The sequence below is a fragment of the Haliaeetus leucocephalus genome, unplaced genomic scaffold (assembly GCF_000737465.1).
Source record: "Haliaeetus leucocephalus isolate CR32 unplaced genomic scaffold, Haliaeetus_leucocephalus-4.0 Scaffold495, whole genome shotgun sequence".
Classification (NCBI taxonomy): domain Eukaryota; kingdom Metazoa; phylum Chordata; class Aves; order Accipitriformes; family Accipitridae; genus Haliaeetus; species Haliaeetus leucocephalus.
This window is the reverse complement of record NW_010972931.1, coordinates 1316402-1335195: the sequence shown is the minus strand read 5'-3', so window position 1 is coordinate 1335195 and position 18794 is coordinate 1316402.

Here is an 18794-nt window from a genome sequence, read left to right as displayed (position 1 = left end):
TGCATGATGCAGAGAAGCACTTACTTAAATGGTAGTTCCTGGGATCAAGCAACTCTCTCAACAATCAGATGTCCAACCAGAAAATTCTGTAAATTCTAGGAAGTATAAAACCTTCAGGATTTTTTTTATATAGGTAGAGTTAATTTTCTTCCTAGTAGCTGGTACAGTGCTATGTTTTGGGTTCAGTGTGAGAAGAATGATGATAACACACTGATGTTTTCAGTTGCTGCTCAGTAGGGTTTAGACCAAGTCAAGGGTTTTTCAGCTTCTCCTGCCCAGCCAGCAAGAAGGCTGGAGGGGCAGAAGAAGGTGGGACACAGCCAGGACAGCTGACCCAAACTGGCCAAAGGGATATTCCATACTGTGTGACGTCATGCCCAGTATATAAATGGGGGGAGTGGGCCTGGGGGGGATCACTGCTCAGGAACTAACTGGGCATCGGTCAGTGAATGGTGAGCAATTGCATTGTGCATCACTTGCCTTTCTTGGGTTATATTTCACTCTCTTTTTGTTATGTTCCTTTTCATTACTACTACTATTACTATTATTATTATTATTATTATTGTTATTGTTATCACCATTATTATTATCATTGTTATTATTATCATTGTTATTATTATCATTATCAGCATTATTATCAGCATTATTATCAGCATTATTATTATTGTTTGTTTGAACTATTAAACTGTTCTTACCTCATCCCACGCGTTTTACTTGTTTTCAGTTCTCCTCCTCATCCCACCGGGGACGGGGAGGAGTGAGCGAGCGGCTGCTTGGTGCTTAGCTGCTGTCTGGGGGGCTGAACCACGACAGATGTGTAGGAGTTCTTTTGTGGTAGACCTGAGCAGTGCTGCCCATCAAAAGGGGCAGCTGTCCTGTGGCCTCTGGTAGGTGGCAGTTTCACAGGAGGCAGGAATACTCCAGCTGCTGCATTGGAGCTAAAGAATTGCCGTCATCCATGCTGATAAAAAAACCAAGGATCTGAACTACAGTGGCAGCACCCACCTTAATATTTTCAAGGGGTCTGCAAAGCCGCCTTTTCCTAATGCGGGCAACACCTGCCTGTCAGCAGGGCACACTTAGTATGCCAGACCTGCCGCGCAGTCTGCAGGAGGAATGGGGTAGAGGAGTTTGTGTAATCATTGATAAGGGGCTTTATCTGCTAAATATTTTCAGAACTTTGGGAAGAAAACAAATCTTGCTGGAAAACAACCTTTGGGACGTGAGCTGAGGGAAAGTAATAGTGGTGATCTGTCAAAACCTTATATCAAACAGTCCTAATTGCGATCGCCACGGCGGCAGGGCAGGACGGGCGACCTCCGTGCTCGTTTGGGTGTGCAGCATGCCCTTCTGGGGCTTCTTACAGTGCTTCAAGTCCTGCTCATGGTTTTCTATACCTGCAGCTACAAGATGGCTACTACAGCATTAGGTAGGAGTCGGTCTTTTCACTTCACGCTCAACGCGTGCTCTCTGTTTCATCCTGCGGTCCTGGTTTCCCGGTCTGTTAGCGAGTGCCTTGCTGGAGCACGATGTGGCTCCGATCCAGCCCACGCACCGGTGCTGTGCCGCCTTCCCAAGGCAGCGAGGGCCGCGGGGAACCGACGGGCACCTGGGCACTGCCCGCCGCGAGCGGCAGCCGGGACACCATGTGCCGAGACCCAGGAGCTAAGAAACGCTCCTGGAAACCTCTGGGCAGGATGAGCTTTGCTCTGAAAGACTGGTTTCGAACGAGAGGTCACATCCTGCGCTGTTCAGTGTCGGATGCAAGGAAAGGGGCACTGGCAGAATGACCCTCGCCCCTGGCAGACCCCTCTCTGCCCTGGGACCAGCAGAGTCCCCCAGTCCCTGGTGCCATGCCGCACTGGCTGGGGACGACGCAGTCCCAGCGGGCACGTTGGCTGCACGTTGTATTTCCCGAGGTGTTGATATGCCGATGCAGTCTCGGTATTTCCCGAGGTGTTGATATGCCGATGCAGTCTCGGTATTTCCCGAGGTGTTGATATGCCGCTCCGACCAGCGCTGCACAGCCCCCAGCCAGGCGTGCGCCGGCTGGAAGGTCTCTAACCAGGTTAGCGTGGCACCGAGCCCAAATTAATAAGCCCTGTTTATTAGGTCTTCAGCACTCTGCCTGAGGTTAAGCCTGCCGTGACCTCAATAGTAAAAGGCAGAACAGCTGAGGGAATAATCCTGCTGAACCCAAAGGCAGGAGAATAAGATCATCCCTCGGACTCAGTTTGCAGAGTGAGAGAGCTGAGATATGCGCAGGTGACCTCTTGCACAGGACAGCTGGGTCGTGCGAGACTAAAGGGAACGAACACGATCATGACTGCCTCATCCTGAAAGAAGTTCAGAAAACGACCGAGGAACCAGCCACGCGGTGAGGCAGAAGGAGCAGAAAGGTCCCATCCTGGGTACGGGCGGCTCTTCGAGACGGAGATTCTCAAGGAAAGATACATCCAAAAATCCAGTGATGAGATGAGATGAGATCCAGTGATGAGAAACGCAGAGATTTCAGGAACCAGAAGAGGAACACAGGCCAAGCAGCAAAATGAGGTGATGAAAATACTCGGCCTGAGAACAAAGTAGTAACCTCTCTGCCACAGATGGCACCAACAATTTTATTATTGTTAGTGAGCTTTTCAATTATCATTAATAAAGTGAGCCATCCTATAGCTGTCCTCTGTCTCCTGTAGAGACCTTACTATGCAAAGCATTGAAAGATTTCAGTATAGATGTTCTCCCAAGCTGTGAAAATTCACTTGCTGGACTCAAAATTCATTTATACTGAATTTGAGCAATTTATCCAGACACTGGATAAATTCAGACACATTATATCATCACCCTGGTTCTGACAGGAAGACCACTTAAAATCACAAAGGCTGAAATATGCATAAAGCAAAACTATTTTTGAATAAAGAGAAATGGTCCCAGAAATGGTATTTAATTTAAAGGCATTCCAGGACAATGCTTGACACCAGTTTATGCACATGCTCTTAAACCTGTATCTTCAGGTATATTACTTCTGGGAGCAGTAGAAGAAGTAGCAAGGGGGGGTGGGAAGGAAAAGGCAAATGCAAAGACCAAAGTCTGCTATGACCAGCAAGATACAACCTTTCCAGAATTAGAGCAGAGTTACATATTTCACAGCCATTTGCTTTCAAACGGCCAAAGTCCTCACCTGGTGCAAACAGCATGCGGTGCCCATTTGACCCGATACAGGTGTTTGGTTTCCCTTTTTGCCAAAGCAGACAGGTCCTGTGTCCCCCCTCTTCGTTCGTGTACGCGTCCTACCCGGTGTGCCCCGGCCAGCAGCGCGAGGAGGATACCCGCTGCATTACACGGCTGGATGCGCTCCTCTGGAAACACCACTCCGACCAACCCGCGCCACTCACAAGGTTCTCTCATCGCCTCATTATTCACTTATTTTTCACTCGCTTTGGTATCTGTGATGGTGATAAATGAAACCTCAGCCAGCTGGGCTCCCTCCGAATTGCTGCTGAAAGGCCATTTCCTACCTTATCAGTTTGATTGTATCACCCCTTTCCCTATCTCCTCCTTGGGCTCCTTCACTACGTGTCCAATACATGCAATTTCCTATCGTTTTCAAGGCCTTTCTTTCACTACCAGCTCCTGCCACCCGTCACTCAGTACAGTCTGAACTTGCTGGCTCTGCGTGGGCCACCCTGCCAGCTCCGTCACCCGCTCGCTGTATTTTTAAGCAAACATCTTTGTGCTTTTCTTGTGCAAGCTCCCATGCTTGGAGAAATTCCCCTTTCATGTCCACTCATACACTTGACTGTGCTCCTTGAGATGCTCCCTTGAAAAACTGTCTTTAAAACCTAAAAAAAACCCCACCTTTCCCTACTTTTGGGCCACTGGTGGATTGATACTAAAACCTATCATGTTGACAGCATTGCCCCCTGATTTCTTGCACTACCTGGCTGTATCGGCCAGTCATCTCTTGTCCTAGATGGGGTTTACGTATACCTTGGGACAAAAACTGATTTTTTTTTTTAGTTGTGTGTTTACATGGACTCTAGCACAGTGAAATTCTGGTCTTCCAGGAATGATAGTAATAATGACAACAGCAGCAACAACACTAATAAATTAAGAATGTAACCTGGGACTCATGTACTCCACAGTACGATGGGACCAAAAGCCACAGCACACAGGAGCAGCTCCAACTTCTGGTGGCAGTAACACTGCGACGTAGTCTTTTCTCCTACTCTTTTACATGCTCTCCATAGAAACATATTTGAAAATATCAATTAATATGAATGTTGTGGATTATGTCCCGTTGTGTTTATTTGCAGGAAAACGTTGATTTATTATACACTTAAGAACAGCCTTCCTCCACATCCTGCTTCTGTAGTATGTCAGGCTGAAAAAATCTCCTTCCTTTATCTCAAGTCTCATTTTCAGACCCCCCTCCAGCTTCCCAGTCAACACAAATGTGTACAGTTCCTCACCCATCGTTGCAGTATTTCTTGTCTGCAGCCGGGAGTCCAGCTCTGCTCTCACCCTCCTCCAGACTCCCTATTCTGCCGCTCCGTGAGGATGTGCAGAGCATGTGTGATACCCTAAAACTGAACGTGAAGAGGCACTGGCAAAGAGAGAGAGAGAAACCAAAGCAGATTATTCCAAATCCACTGGGGGGAAAAAAAATGGGAAAAACCAAACCAAACAAACAAAAAAACCCAACAGGGGGGACGGGGACAACCAAACAGAAAAAGATCAACACCCCAAAGCAACAAAGAAAAACTATACTTAGGAAATAAAACCCAAACTGTGCAGCTATGGAGGTGCAGGGCTCACAGGAGGGCAGCTGATGGGAAGGAGGTCGCAGTCCCGGCGAGGGCTGGACGTTCACTCCTTTGTGGGAGCCTAAACCCCGCAGGAAGACTCTGGAGCAAGAAGCAGACTCCGTATCCAATTTCCCACGCAAAAAGGGTTAACAGGATCAAACAGGACTGAAATAGAGGACAGCCAGCTAAGACATCAAAAGACCCATCTCAGCAGCTGCCTTGTCCCCGTGTCCCTTCACAGTGTCCGAGCCCAAAGGCCAGCAGAACCGTGCAGCTCTTCCCAGCACGATGCCCCACAGCTGCCTGCGGCAAGCAGGCGATGCTCCCCAGCCCTTCCTCGGGCTGCTAACAAGGTACAGTTCCCGGCTCGGCAGAAGCCAGGGGCTGCTAGGAAAGAGCAGGTGGGATTTTTTTGTAGCAGGTCAGAAGTGAGCTCCAGTCACTCCCGTGATTTCCACTACTGAGGCTTCCAGGGAGCTGGGCTGGTACAGTGAAATCGAAGTGCCTCCTCAGATGGTGATGGGAGTACATTGGGAGAGGATTGCAAGAACGGATGTTTGAGACACAAGAAAAATGGGAAAGGACAAAAACAAAGTGGGGAAGGCATTTAATGAGGCCCCCGCAAACACTTTCCTTGAGCAGAAAGGTCTGTGTACTGCCACACAACACCTTGCCTGCTCCAAATGGCTAGAGGTGGGTTTTGGTGCACTTAGGAATCTTTGAAGGATTTTAATCATCACAGATCGCGGGAAGGGGAGCTCAGCATGTGCCTTGTGTAGCATATAAAATGTGGGAGGTTTTTGTCTTGCAGAATACTACATGTTGAGCATACTGGTTGAGTTGGTCTCTGGTTGCACCTACGTTTCCACTGTGCACATCAGCTCTGGTGTCCTCTTGAGAACCTTCTCCCTGAGACTACTTTGTACGGTAAATAGGAATGGCATCATGCCAAGGAGTGTGTTTTGGCTGGCACAGGGGACTACAGAGTGCTTTTTCTAAATAGTAATTCGCTATGCTTTAGAGCACATGGACTATGGGAACATATGGGCCCCTCTCCACAATTTGGATGTTAGGAAAACAAGTCTTTGTAAGGAAAGAGATAGTATTGTATCAGCAAAGAGACAGACGAGTACTGTGCCAGATCTCGGAACAGAGCTATTGAATTAGGGAGATACCGAATGAACTGCAACTACAGTGAAATGGGAAGAAAAAAAAGAGAGAAAGGCAGAATCTCATCAAATACAGACTCAATAAATAAAAACAGCGGATGTCAGTTGGGGTGCACATAAAAGCCAAATCCAGAGAGAAACGAACCGCAATTAGCTGAGAAGGCTGAAGATAGAAATGTGCTTTCTATTTTAATGTCCAAAACGAGAGCAAGCGTGAACATATATTTCCCACAGCCATCGGGAATGGGTAACGGCTCTCCATCACGGGCGCAGCGCCGTGCGAGGGGAGAGAGCCTGCACCTTCCGCGGTCCGCCAGGGGCTCGGGGCTGGGCAGGAACGGCCAACACACTGCGGCACCTCGGTCCCTGGGTGCAAGCCATCGCGATCAGATCGTACCAGCTCCGGACAGCTGGCTGAAGAAGCCTCTCTCACTTTTATAACCCTTATACGGCTCTTGTGAAAGGCTGAATCATCTTTTCTCGCTGCCGTGATTAAAGGAGCAAGGGCAGAAAAAAGCTCCTTGGGGATCTCATGGATTACTGAGTGCTCTACCCATCCTCTGACAGGTGGCTGTAGTAAAGCATCAGAGAAATATTTTTGCCTGTTCAGCCGCTACTAACTCAACTGGCTGAATTTACACATCTGCCAGAGTCCAACCACGTATCTCTTTGCTATGCTAAGTGAGGACCAGGCATCGCCTCACTGTCTGAAGCCCTTATTGTTATGTGGGCAGGTTAGGTCAGCTCCTATTGTAATGAATTTCTGTGCATTTTTCCCCACGTTTCACTTTTTGAATCTTTAGTATTGCACACGTGGAAGGTATCCAAATGGTCACCAGGCGTATCTTTCCTGATACGCCTCTGGTGGGTCCTAGAGCAACCAGAGGCTATACAGAGTGTCCCAGCCCCAACCCCGAGGCAGTCCTTGACCTCCAGTTCCTTCAGCCCCGAATCCATCCCTCACGTGCACCTAAAGCCCCATCCTTCTGCACATCTTCTAATACTCTGTGAAGACAAGAAGGAGATGAATATCAGCTTGCAGCAGCTAATGATGGAGCCTTCATAGGGTTTTACTATCACATCAGCTATTGCTGCAAATTAATATGAATACATGTCTATCTAAATAAGGCTGGAGCTCAGACACTCGGCGCTGCCATCACTCCTGCGGCTGGATTAGGGCAGCTGCTGGAACCAAAGGAGATGGCCCAAACAAAAGCCCACTTGAGCAGCTTTCACATGTGTTATTTGGTCTGCGTACCTCTTGCTTAACCTGTAAAGAGGTTTTAGTCAATTCAGAGGTAATGGACACAAAACCCACCTTCTAAAACCTCAATATAAAGATAGAGCCTGGGATGTATTTCTGCTACCTGATATATACATTTGTTGGAGAGAAAGTTGGATGTGAATTGAAGACTCGAAAGAAATTAAATTACTTGAGAGGGTACTGTAATTGAAAAGAAGAGAAACGTGTGTGCTTGAAATAAATTTATTTACTACCATGGGAGAACTGTAATTGAAAAGAAGAAACTTGTAGAGCGGAGCATTTGGAATTGACTTGAGAGGGAGAGAAAGTACGGGGCTCCTGTGCTCTGAAATGAATTTCTTGCTTGATTTGTGGTACCAAACTTTGGAAACATCTATACCAATTAACTTGAAAATGTAATGTTTTGCCCTAGGGAGTCAGGCAGCACCATGTAGGGATAGAAAAATAAGATGCTTTAAGCTTGTTCCTCAGCTCTTACACAAAGTGGAACAAGGCATTGACTAAGATATAACTGAAGGCAGTGCTACCTCTAGATTTCAGGTGCAACGTCACCAAGGTTTTCTTCTCTGCATGTGAAAGCCCAGTTGTGCCTAAAATCTAGCTTGGGGTAAAACTGAATATGCATCATCCTGCAGTGGCTCATGAAAACAGAAATATCTCAGGGAGCCTTATTACATCAGCAAAACAACACTGTTCACCAGCTTCTGGCTAGTACTTGATGGATGAGATGGTTTGTCCTTCTTATACCAGAAGAAGATCAAAGGAGGGGTGATGCTGAGCACCGCAGAGGCTTCTCTGTGATCAAGAGTTGGGAATGTCTCCCACACCCTTCCCCAGACGCAGCCCAAACAGCGACTGCTCTGCACCACCACGTGTGCTCCAGCCTGCCCCGGGGCTGGGAGCCACCAGCCCACTCCTGGTGCCACGGACCTTTATGAGACGTCACCGTGGGACTTCAAAATGACCAACAGCTCTTGCTGCCACTTGCAGCCTCTTTTGGGAATTCACTCAGTACCAAAACATGGTTCGAGGCTGAAAACAGGTGAAAAATGGCCTGGCCAAATCTGTGCTTGCTGTGCTACAGATCCAGTAGCTCAGGTCACTCTGGAAAATGTCTGTGCTACGTCTTCTCAGCCGCGAACGCTACGAACTCAGCCTACGAGCATAGGTCAGAGCTTGGTGTTTTTCTGCCTCACACATCGCCGAGTGCATTCAGGACCGTGCAGGGTGCTGAAGGCTTTCACTGACACCTCTGCAGCCACGGGCAGGCGTGAGTGACTGGCCGCGTAATAGGAACTTGCAAAAGGAACCAGCTGAGGATGCACAAGAGAGTGGATGCCTTCAACTACTTTTTCTTCCTTGCAATAGCTCTGTAGTATAGCCAGGAGTCAAGTGCAGTTACAGTTTCGTTTCATCATAAAGCTCAGGTCACTCTCAGGCTTCAGGGCTTCTTATGGAATTGTGCTCCAGAATCCAATTTTTCATTAAATTTACTTTTCTTTACTGCCTACATTTATTTCTTTGTAAGAACACAGAAAAAAAATGAACAGATGCATTGATTCTGACTCAGGGACTGTCTTATCCAATATCATATTTTCCCTGATACAGCTTTCTGCCCTCTGACAATTTCTCCCTCAAGGAATTAGGATCAGAGGGTGGGATCACTGGGCGATTCGTGTTGGAAGGGACCTCAGGAGGTCCCTCGCACACCCCTGCTCCCAGCAGGGCCTGGATGCTGCTGGCCGTCTCTGCTGCTGGGGCTCGCTGCTGGCTCCTGCCCAGCTCACTGCCCCAGCCAGAGCATGTATCTGCACACTAGTTCTCCATAGCCTTTGACTGCATCCCCTCCGTTAGTTTGTTTCATCATTTTTGAACCTGTTTAGAATTTCGACTTCTACAACGTGCTTTGCCAATGAGCTCTGCAAATTCAATATACACCATGTGCAAAAGTACTCCTTTGTCTCTGACTGTTTGTGGTGGTGCATTTATTCCCTCTCTGGGCTGATCCACAAACTCGGGAAGTCTCACTAGGCCTTAGCATAAGTGTCATGAGTTGGGCGGTTAAGCGTTCCTTGACGGTACCAGGAGCTCTTGGATGGCCAAGACAGGGATCTGCGCTGACCGTCCCAAGGACTCCTGCTGCCTGGAGGAGGCGGGGGACGGGAGTAGAGATAATTAGTTCTCTCCTGACAACCTTGGGACGTATCTCAGTCCTCTCCTTGCAGCCTTGAAGCATCCCGTATCTGAATCCTAAGTCACTCTCAGACAGCCTTGGAGCCTTCCTTATCTGAATCGTAACTCATGTGAAATGGTACCAGGGCGGCTAGAATTCCAGTAATTTGCTGATGACTAAAGCAAATCATCTCCCAAATCTATAAAGAGCGGTACTAAGTGAGACCCTTTGAGCTCTCCCGGACTGTAGCGGGAGCATCTCCCTCTGAGTGGGACGCCTCTGAGCTCACAAACTTCTGTTTGCCAAGATCAGAGGTCCATTGCTGAAAGCCGACACAACCTGGGCTGATGCTCTGCTCCTTGAGGCTCGACCCTTTGCCCATTGAGAAAGATGCTGAAGCATTTGACATGAATATTTTCACTGAACTCAAGGGGAATTTTTAACATGTATACCTCTTTTACTTGCTTATGTATATCTCTTAGTGTCTTTATGCATGTGTGTATTAACCTGAATATTCTATGGCAAGTATATTACAAATATTGCTTTCCACTTCTATACTTAAATTACTGTCATGAACTTTATTTGACTGTGAATGAATCTCAGGCTGCTATTATCCTCACAATCTCTTTTGATATAAACCGTTGACCAAGTCTGGGACTCGGAGTCAATCCAGCCGCACCTAGACTCCGACGGGAGTTTAGAAAGCAAGGGGGTCTTCTCTGAACATCGTGACTCAGCGGGAGTGTCTCCCCTACCCTTTTACGCTCCCGACCTCTGTACAAATCATGGGAAATCAATTCTAACTCGATTTTCCTTTGTATGTTTCTCTTTTACCCTGTTGCATCTTTGGTCTCTGTATGCATAATTTTAGTTTGATCCTAACTTAATTTTCCTGTGTACATTGCATCCATGTATTAAGTAATAGAGTGAACTTTGCTATCAAATTGTGTGAAGTCACACTTTTATATAAATTCCTATTAAATAATTTTTACTAAAACCATTGGAGGTGATTCTTTAAGCGGTCCAAACCACTCTATTTCACCACACTGTTTCATTTGGTGACCCCTGGTTCTGTGAGAAACAGTGAATAAATTTTCTTATGCTGCACACAATTTTATAGAGCTATATCATATTTCTCCTCCATCATCTATTTTCCAAGCAGTGGAATCATATTCTGTTCAGTGCTTTTTATGAAGCAGACCTATACAGCAAATTCTAGTTATTCTCTGTACCTCTTTTTCATTGCAACTATAACCTTTTGAGATGAGATGACAGTATACGAAAAGAGGAAGCATCATAAATTTATAGTGTAATGATGCACCCTGTTTTGTGCTCCCTTTTTGCCTAGTAATTACCAAGAGTCTCCTTACTGCTTAACACTGAACTGATGTTCTCAAAACACTCCCAGATCTTTCTTATGTGGTTAGAGGAAATGGACAGCCCACCATTATATATATGTATGTAGTTAAGATTGTTTTCTCCACACGAATTACTGTGAACGTAATAACACCAACTTTCATCTCTGACTTTATATCCAGTTAATCGGTACCAGGAGATCCTTCTGCAACTCTCTGCAGCTGGTTTCAGTTCAGATAACTCTGAATAACTTTGTATGACCAACAAACCCTCTCACCTCAGGAAAGATGCTTTTCTTCCTACATCACACACAAGTATTTTGCATAATGTAGGTCACAACATAGATTTCTCTCAGACTTTACCCGTATTCTCTTTCCAGCTGCTTATTTATCTTTACTTTTATTCCCTACTCTTAAAGCTGCTCTTAAAACTTTCCTGTATCTTGGTTTCTTCTAAAGATCTAGGATAAAGGGCCTTATCAAGAGGCTTTGAAAGAATTGGCTTGATTAAATACACCTGATGAAACAGGGTTACTCCCCCTAAGAAATCCACATTGATCTTCCCTGCACGTCCTGTTCGTCCATGTTTCTCCCACTGCTGTCTCTCGCTAGCCTGACAACCAGACTGTCTTCCAGAAAGTCAACTCACCTCCATGATCTTCGGACTGGCCATTTTAAAAAGACGTGCCACATCAGCCAGCTCCGTCCCTCTGCCAGGAAGCCTCACCTCACCAGCCCTGCTGCAGGGATCTGGCACCTCCAGCTCCGAAGTCCTCGACTTTCCCTGCCAGAGCCCCAGCTAGCAGTTTGGTCTAGATTTTCTTCTAGCGGCGCATTAATCTGCGACAGATCCATAGGCAAAGAAAGGATTTGAACTCCCCCAAGGGCCTCTATAGTTTTTCTGCCCTCTAATTCTGAGTGAATTTATTTTTAGGCCTGCCATGCTGTGGTTTTCCATTTAGTCTGCCAGAACTTACCCTGGTTTGTATCATCACCCTCACTGGGAGATGTCTTCAATTTTCTGAAGGAATTTATTTATTTACTTAACTTCTAGTAGTGCTCTTTACAGTTTATAAACAGGGAAGTGTCACTTTTTTTGATTCCTTGCAGAGTCCTTTAAAAATACATTTTTCCTTTCATCCTCTGTTGCAGTGTCCATAAGGCATCTCAGTCCCATTAGGTACTTTTGGCTGTACCTTTTCACAAGTTTCCTCACTTTGACATTATTGTAATGGACTTTTTCTTTTTTACCTTTCCATTCCTGTAAGGATGTTTAAATTGAGTAGGATCCAGGCCTAGCGTGCCATTCAAGATCAGATCGAGAATTGCATCCTCTGGGTTTTCTGGTGACTTGCTGTGGCTAGCCGTGCTTGCGCTTGTGTTGTCCAACAATTTAGTCTCTGCACCGTGGTCCGTCGTGATGGTTCCTTGTCTGCATGGGGAGCACCGAAATATATTGTGTTTTCCTTCTCCCAGCCTCTCTGATCTCCCTTGGCTTTTCCAAGTCCCTATCACCGTCTTGGCCAGGCGGCGGCTGGCAAAGCCCCAATACTCCACTGTTATCCCTCGGATTCCTGCCGCCACCTGAGACACCCCCACCTGGCTTCACCCTCGGATATCTCCTGACGCCTCCAGCACCGTTCCCCAGCTGGAGCGAGTTCTTGCTGAGTTGCTCCTAAATACTTTGTGCCCTGAAAGACCGCTGGCCGAGCCCCAACGTGTGGCTCACACACCTTCTGCGGCAGCATTTGGAGTACTGCGGCACCCGCGGACGACGTCCCCCCTCCCTCCTGGCATCCGAGGTGCCCGCCGTGTCCCCCCTGGGGTCACTCCAGCCCTACGCCCTTCCTTTCCCCTTTAGTCCTTATTTCATAAAGCCCGCTAAAACAAGACTCTAGTTGTTGTAGCTGTTCTTTGCCCATTTTCTTTGCTGGATTTTGTCAACTTCTGTCCTTTTTATCTCCTCATTCTCCCTCCAGGATACAGAAATTTTAATATCTTCACCCCCTGAAGCCACACCAGCACAACCTCTGCCCTTTTCCCTGCCTCTCAGCCTTCCCCTGGCCTTTCGATTTAATTGCCCCTGGCCTGCTTCCACTGTGGCTCCAGGGGAACAGTTTTCTTCGCCGGGCTGCCTGCACAGCTAATATTGACATGAAAGCCACAACAGCTGCTTTGCCATCACATATCAGCGGTTACAGCTTTGAATATTTCTATGGGACAGTTCTCTGGGGTAGAAGGTGCCCCTATTTATTTAATGCTCATCAGACTAAAGGACAGACACTTTGGAAGTACTTTAAAGAGTAGCCTACAGGGCTTGTTGGGGGTGATGGGTTTGAGTCTCCCTCCCTGATGTGCCCTCTGACAAAGTGCACACACGGGCATCCGACAGCTCAGGACGCTGCAGCGTCTGTGTCATGTGCATCCTTCCAGCAGAAAAACTGCACCATTAAGCTAGCAGCTGGGAATGGGAATGGGGTCTGGTTTATCTCAGCACTTTTTTTTTTTCTTCTTTTTTAAAATTGCTGTTGGAATAGTTAATAAAGTAACAAGTGGTCTTTTTCAAACTGCTCTGCAGCATCTGTGGAGAATATGCGTTTCTACACACTTGGGAAAAAGAGTTGCTGCTTCCCACTTCCAGCCAAATCGGTTGGTTTCCTACAGGAATGGTCCTGGGCAGCTGCTGCTCTAAAATCCACTTTGTGTGACCACACTGCTCAGAGCAGTCTTGCCTTGCGGTTCCTTGCTGATGCGATGGTTTGACTGCACTGCAACATGGGCAAAACCTCCCTCACTGAAATATCAGTCCTTTTTAAAATCTCTCCCTTGGTTAAGGGGTGCGACCTAGGGGAAGAACCTAAAAGCAGCACTGTCCACTGGCCTGCACTGACCTTCAGAAGATGGCCAGTCTGCATCAGAAGATGCCCACAACATAAGCCTCCCTCGGTTATTAGGAAACGACATGGAACGAGCCTTTCGCAAATAATGAAGGCTCTGAACGAGTATTTAGTACAAGGTTGCTTTCAGCAGGATAGATGAGAAGTGGCATCACATCAGTGCAGCCCTGGTAAGAGGAGAGCTGGTAATTTCCCTTTGGGCTTTGCACATAAAAACCTTAGGTAGGACAAACCCTCCTTTAAAGCAAGCTGTACCTCAGTAAGCTACAGGGTGTGCTCTCATACTGTTACGCCTCGCGGGGAAAGCGAGGGTGTCTGCTCTCTGGGTCTGCAAGGAAAAAAGGTCTCATCCTCCGAGAGAGGGGAGGAGGACTGTTCATACTGCTTTGGGGGGACTCCGGGCTGCCCAGTGCTGTACTGGAAAGCACCACGGGCAGTCTCACCGCGTGCCTCGCCGCAGGCGATGGAAGCCTCCGGCTTCGTTAGGGACGAGAGAGGGTAGCCTCAGCCTGGAACAAGCCCAGCGTTTCTCCATAACCTACCTGAAATGAAGGTGGACCTGGTGTAAATGTGTCACCTGTGTGCCTTTTACTGCAACATTTGAGAAGTGGGTTTATATATGAGGAGACATACCATCTTAACAGGGAGAAGTTGTAGGTTTTAATTGAAAGCTGTCCAGATAACTCACTGTCCTGGTCTCAGCTGGGATAGAGTTAATTTTCTTCTTAGTAGCTGGTATGGTGTGTTTTAGATTTTGTGTGAGAATAACGTTGATAACACTCTGATGTTTTAGTTGTTGCTAAGCAGCGCTTATCCTAAGTCAAGGATTTTTCAGTTTCCCCTGCTCTGCCAGCGAGCAGGTTTACAGACAAGAAGCCGGGAGGGAGCATGGCCAGGAGAGCTGACCTGAACTAGCCAAAGGGATATTCCATACCATAGGATGTCGTGCTCAGCATATAAACTGGGGGGAGTTGGCCGGGAGGGGCCGATCGCTGCTCGGGCATCGGTCAGCAGGTGGTGAGCAGTTGCATTGTGCATCACTTGTCTTTTCTTGGGTGTTATTTCTCTCTCTTTTTTTGTTGTTGTTATATGCTTTTTCATTACAATTACAATTATTATGATTACTATATTGTATTATTATAGTTATTACTATATTCTATTTTACTTTAGTTATTAAAACGTGCTTATCTCCCTCATATGTCCCCTGGGAAGTCAGAATAAAGGAAGGACCACTTGCTGCTTCATGCAGGACATGTGTGGGATGCAGAGACCAGTGGTCCTGCTCCTCCAGCTTTTCACTCAGCACAGGCCATGGAGACCAGCTCTTCGTTAGGCAGGAGCTCCAGATGTTCTAGCCCAGAGCAAATACAGCATCCCCATCCTATACACATCACACGTTGTTTGCTCCTGGATCTGGCTGGCGTGCAGCAGAGAGCCAGCAAACGCGGCTGTGGTCCATCGCTGCTCTTGCACGCCCAGTGTCGGGGGGAGCACTTGAAGCATGAGGGATTTCTTGAGCTACTCTGCACTTGGATGAGGCTACCAAGAGAATTAGGAAACTGCTGTTAGCCCTGTGCCTTTCACAGTACAGGCAGACCAGCTCATCCTCTTCTTTCTTTTTTTGCCTGCTGCTTCTCCTGCAGCCTAATCTAAGGGCTGCAGAACTTGACTCTGAACTCAGTACTCAGTACAGGACAGAGATCTGCAGCTCCTTCAATTTTTATCACTTTAGTGGGAATGATTACTGTGCAAGAGGGACAAAAATCCCTTTAAATAAAGAATAGTTTTACTTTTTTTGTTTACTATCCTCAAATTACGCTAGCGTTGAATGTTAAAGGTCAGGGATGGACTAATACAACTCACCACTTTGGCCTTAGCTAGCCTATTATTGCACCAAATTCAGAAGGAGAAATCTGAAAGAATTGTCAAGGGAGATCAAGAGCGGGCTGGTGACAAAAAAGTTGAAATGAAACAATGACAGTCATTGTGATGGTGACTTTATTAGTTTTTCCACTTCCTCCTAAAACATGCTTCTCCCACGAAGCTTCAGCACTGATGCTCTGCGAGAGAATCCCCTGGCACTCGGCCTGTCAGGTCAGACATCCCTGCTATCACAGGCATGTGCGGCCCCTGCAGATACTGAGGGCATCACATGAACCGCGCAAGTAGAAATGTGTCAAAAAGTCGGAGCGTATTTTGAAGTGTGTAAGTGGCAAATGTTCATGCAGCTCACAAAAAGGTTCCTATCATCTCTGGGAAGACAAACCAAAAAGTGCTGTCCCAGAGGGCTCCTTCTGTGTGTGGGATTTGTAAGATGGTAGGAACTCAGCTGATGGTTGCAAATTGCTTGACTCTTGAGAGGAGGGGTAAATAGATGAGGAAAAACTGGCAGATCAAGGACTCTCTACTCAAACAGTTCACATTTAAAAAGTACTTCATTAGTATTCTCACATAGTCAAAAAAAATGGTGTAGTGCATGGCTAAGCATCAGCACAGTATGGAGGTGCTCTCCTTTGTGGAACAACATGCTTTGGCACTTCAAGAACAACCATAAAATGTCCACGTGCAAACAGGAATAAAAAGGGTAAGAACAGGATTTCGCACTAAAAAGATGTTGTTTGAGGTAAAGGAGTGCCAAGCAGGGAGAACAGCTAAAGAAGAACAGCTAAAACACAGGATGGGTGGCAGATACAGTCTTTTGTTAGCAGTCTAACGCTTTACACTTGCTTAACATTTTAGTTTGATCAGATAAACCTGTTTTATTTCCATTTTGAGTCTTGGCTAGTAATAAAGGGCTCTCATAGTGAGCCAGGAGATGGTGGTGTTCCTTGCAGAAACAGCAGACCGCTGAACAGGATGGCTTGGGACAAACTGGCAGCACATAAGGTTCAGCATGTGTGTTGGAGGACGTCAGGCGCGGGGATGGGTGTTTCCGTAAGTCATCTGGCAAGGGTAAGAGCTAGTAATATCAGGTGATAGCCAAAGGAGAAATATTTCCTCTAACAGCCTTTTTTGGCAAAAATCTGCTGCTTTTCCACACCTGAGAAGAATACGTTCAATGCTCAGTGAAATGATAAATAAGCGAAGGGCACGGGAAATGGGAGACCTGATCCACGTGGAAGACTTCACTGCCTGAACCTGCGTGCGCGTTGCCTTTGCCCACAAGTTCTGTTCACCCTCTGCTCAGGCTTTGCCGGGCAAAGAAGTCCTGGCAGCCAGCCCACGGCCCTTGCAAACATCTCTGATGGAGAGTGACTTGCCAGGGAGGGTTCGTGATTTAAGGAGATCATTTATTACCTCCTTAACTCTAATCAGGTTGATTTATACCACGGAAGGGTTTGGACCATGTACATGTCTGAGAAGTGTAATACCTCTGATTTGATGATAGTTAATAGCCTGACCTTGCTGACTTTGCTATCCCCACTATGGACTGTGATGTATTCAAAGTGCTCAAGCACTTTCCTTTGGTTCGGGGGACTTTTGGTAGCTATTTTTGAAGCTCAGATAGATGGCTGAAATATCATGGCTTTGGATTTTCCTGCCTTATGTCAGATAGCTTCTGCACTCTAGTGCTAACAAATTACTACACCGGCACTTCTGAACCTCAGCTTTACAAGTATGATGTATTAGACAAAATCAGAACTGTGTAACAACTCCCGAAGATGGATTCATGTTACGATATTAGTGTCATGTAATTCTTTATAGGTCAACTTTGAATGGCATTTGTGCATTTGTAATGTAGGAATGGCTGGCTAAAAATGAAGTCCTGGACTTTTAAATGACTTGGCATAGCCTTCTGGGCCTGAATGTCAAGTCTAGCTAAATACATCTTCAGGGATCAGATTTGAGTCTTCAAAAACATGTTGTAGTATCAACATCCCTTAGGCTTTTGTTTTTTGGGGAATTTGGAATGATCATGCTTTGCCAGTGTGATATTTTACCTCCTAAAAGCTTCTGAAGAGGTAATTCCATCAAAAGCAATGTTGTTGGGTTTGGTTTTTTTTTTTAATTTTCTATTTGATTACCTTTGAACCTTATGCGGTACTTGTTCACTGTGTATGGACCACACTGCAACGTACCACAGAATCCACTTAATATCTGGTTCAAAGGCTAACTTTGAAACTCCGTCCAATCTATTCAGACTCAAAAATCTTATTAATTCATTCTCACTTTCAAATCCTAAATACATTTGGGTGTATTATATCAGACCACATCTTTGGTGACATTAGGATGGATGGAATTATCTGATTTACTGTTTGGGAATTGTGAACATACTCTATCACATCTCTGAATACCACCATTCATTTTGAAATGCTCTGAACTATTGCCACTAGGAAGACTAATTACTGTGCTGTGATTCTAGGTGTGTTACATCAGTCTTAATAATTACATGCTTGATTTAAGATTAACATATTGTGAAACATGCTTGTGGTAAGATACTGTTTGTGGCAAATGAGGCATCAAATATAACAACACTTCTCTCCACAAAGTTAGAAGGCCAATCTTTTCTCTTTTTCCTATAGGGCATACTAAATCACCGTCTTCATTACTTCAGTGCTGAAGTTTTCTGACATTGTTGGAAAGTCAGAGGGCAGCAGGGCTGCATAAAGAAATGTGTAGATTGAATGGAATAGATAGCAATGGTATGAGTTAATTCAGCAAGAATGACTCTTTGTATAAGAAAGGATATGCCAGTGCCTGCATAGGTTTAGCCTGGATTAAAAATAAAATAGCTGGGTTGGTCTCTCTTTTCAATGTGATCCCTGAACAGAAAGTTATTTTACTTACAAGAATTAAAATGAACTATACTTCAGAGTCTGGGCATAAGATAAGTACTTTTCAAGGTTGCACAACTCTGGTGATGTGTCCTTTTTGTTTAGAGAAGAGCTTTTCTTTTTGCATGACTGGGTTCGTAATAACAAATATCACCCTCTCGCCGAAAGGGAGGGCTCGAAATTCCCCTTGAATTTCTCCTGCGAGCACGGGCACCTGGCACCCACGCGCAGCACGCAGCGTGTTGAAGCGTCTGCCATCCCTTCTGCGTGGGGGGACGTGGCCCCGAGAAGCGCTTGCCGAAAGCTGAGCCGCCGTCTGCGGCTGAAGCTGAAGTTTTACGCCGGGCTGAGCCGGC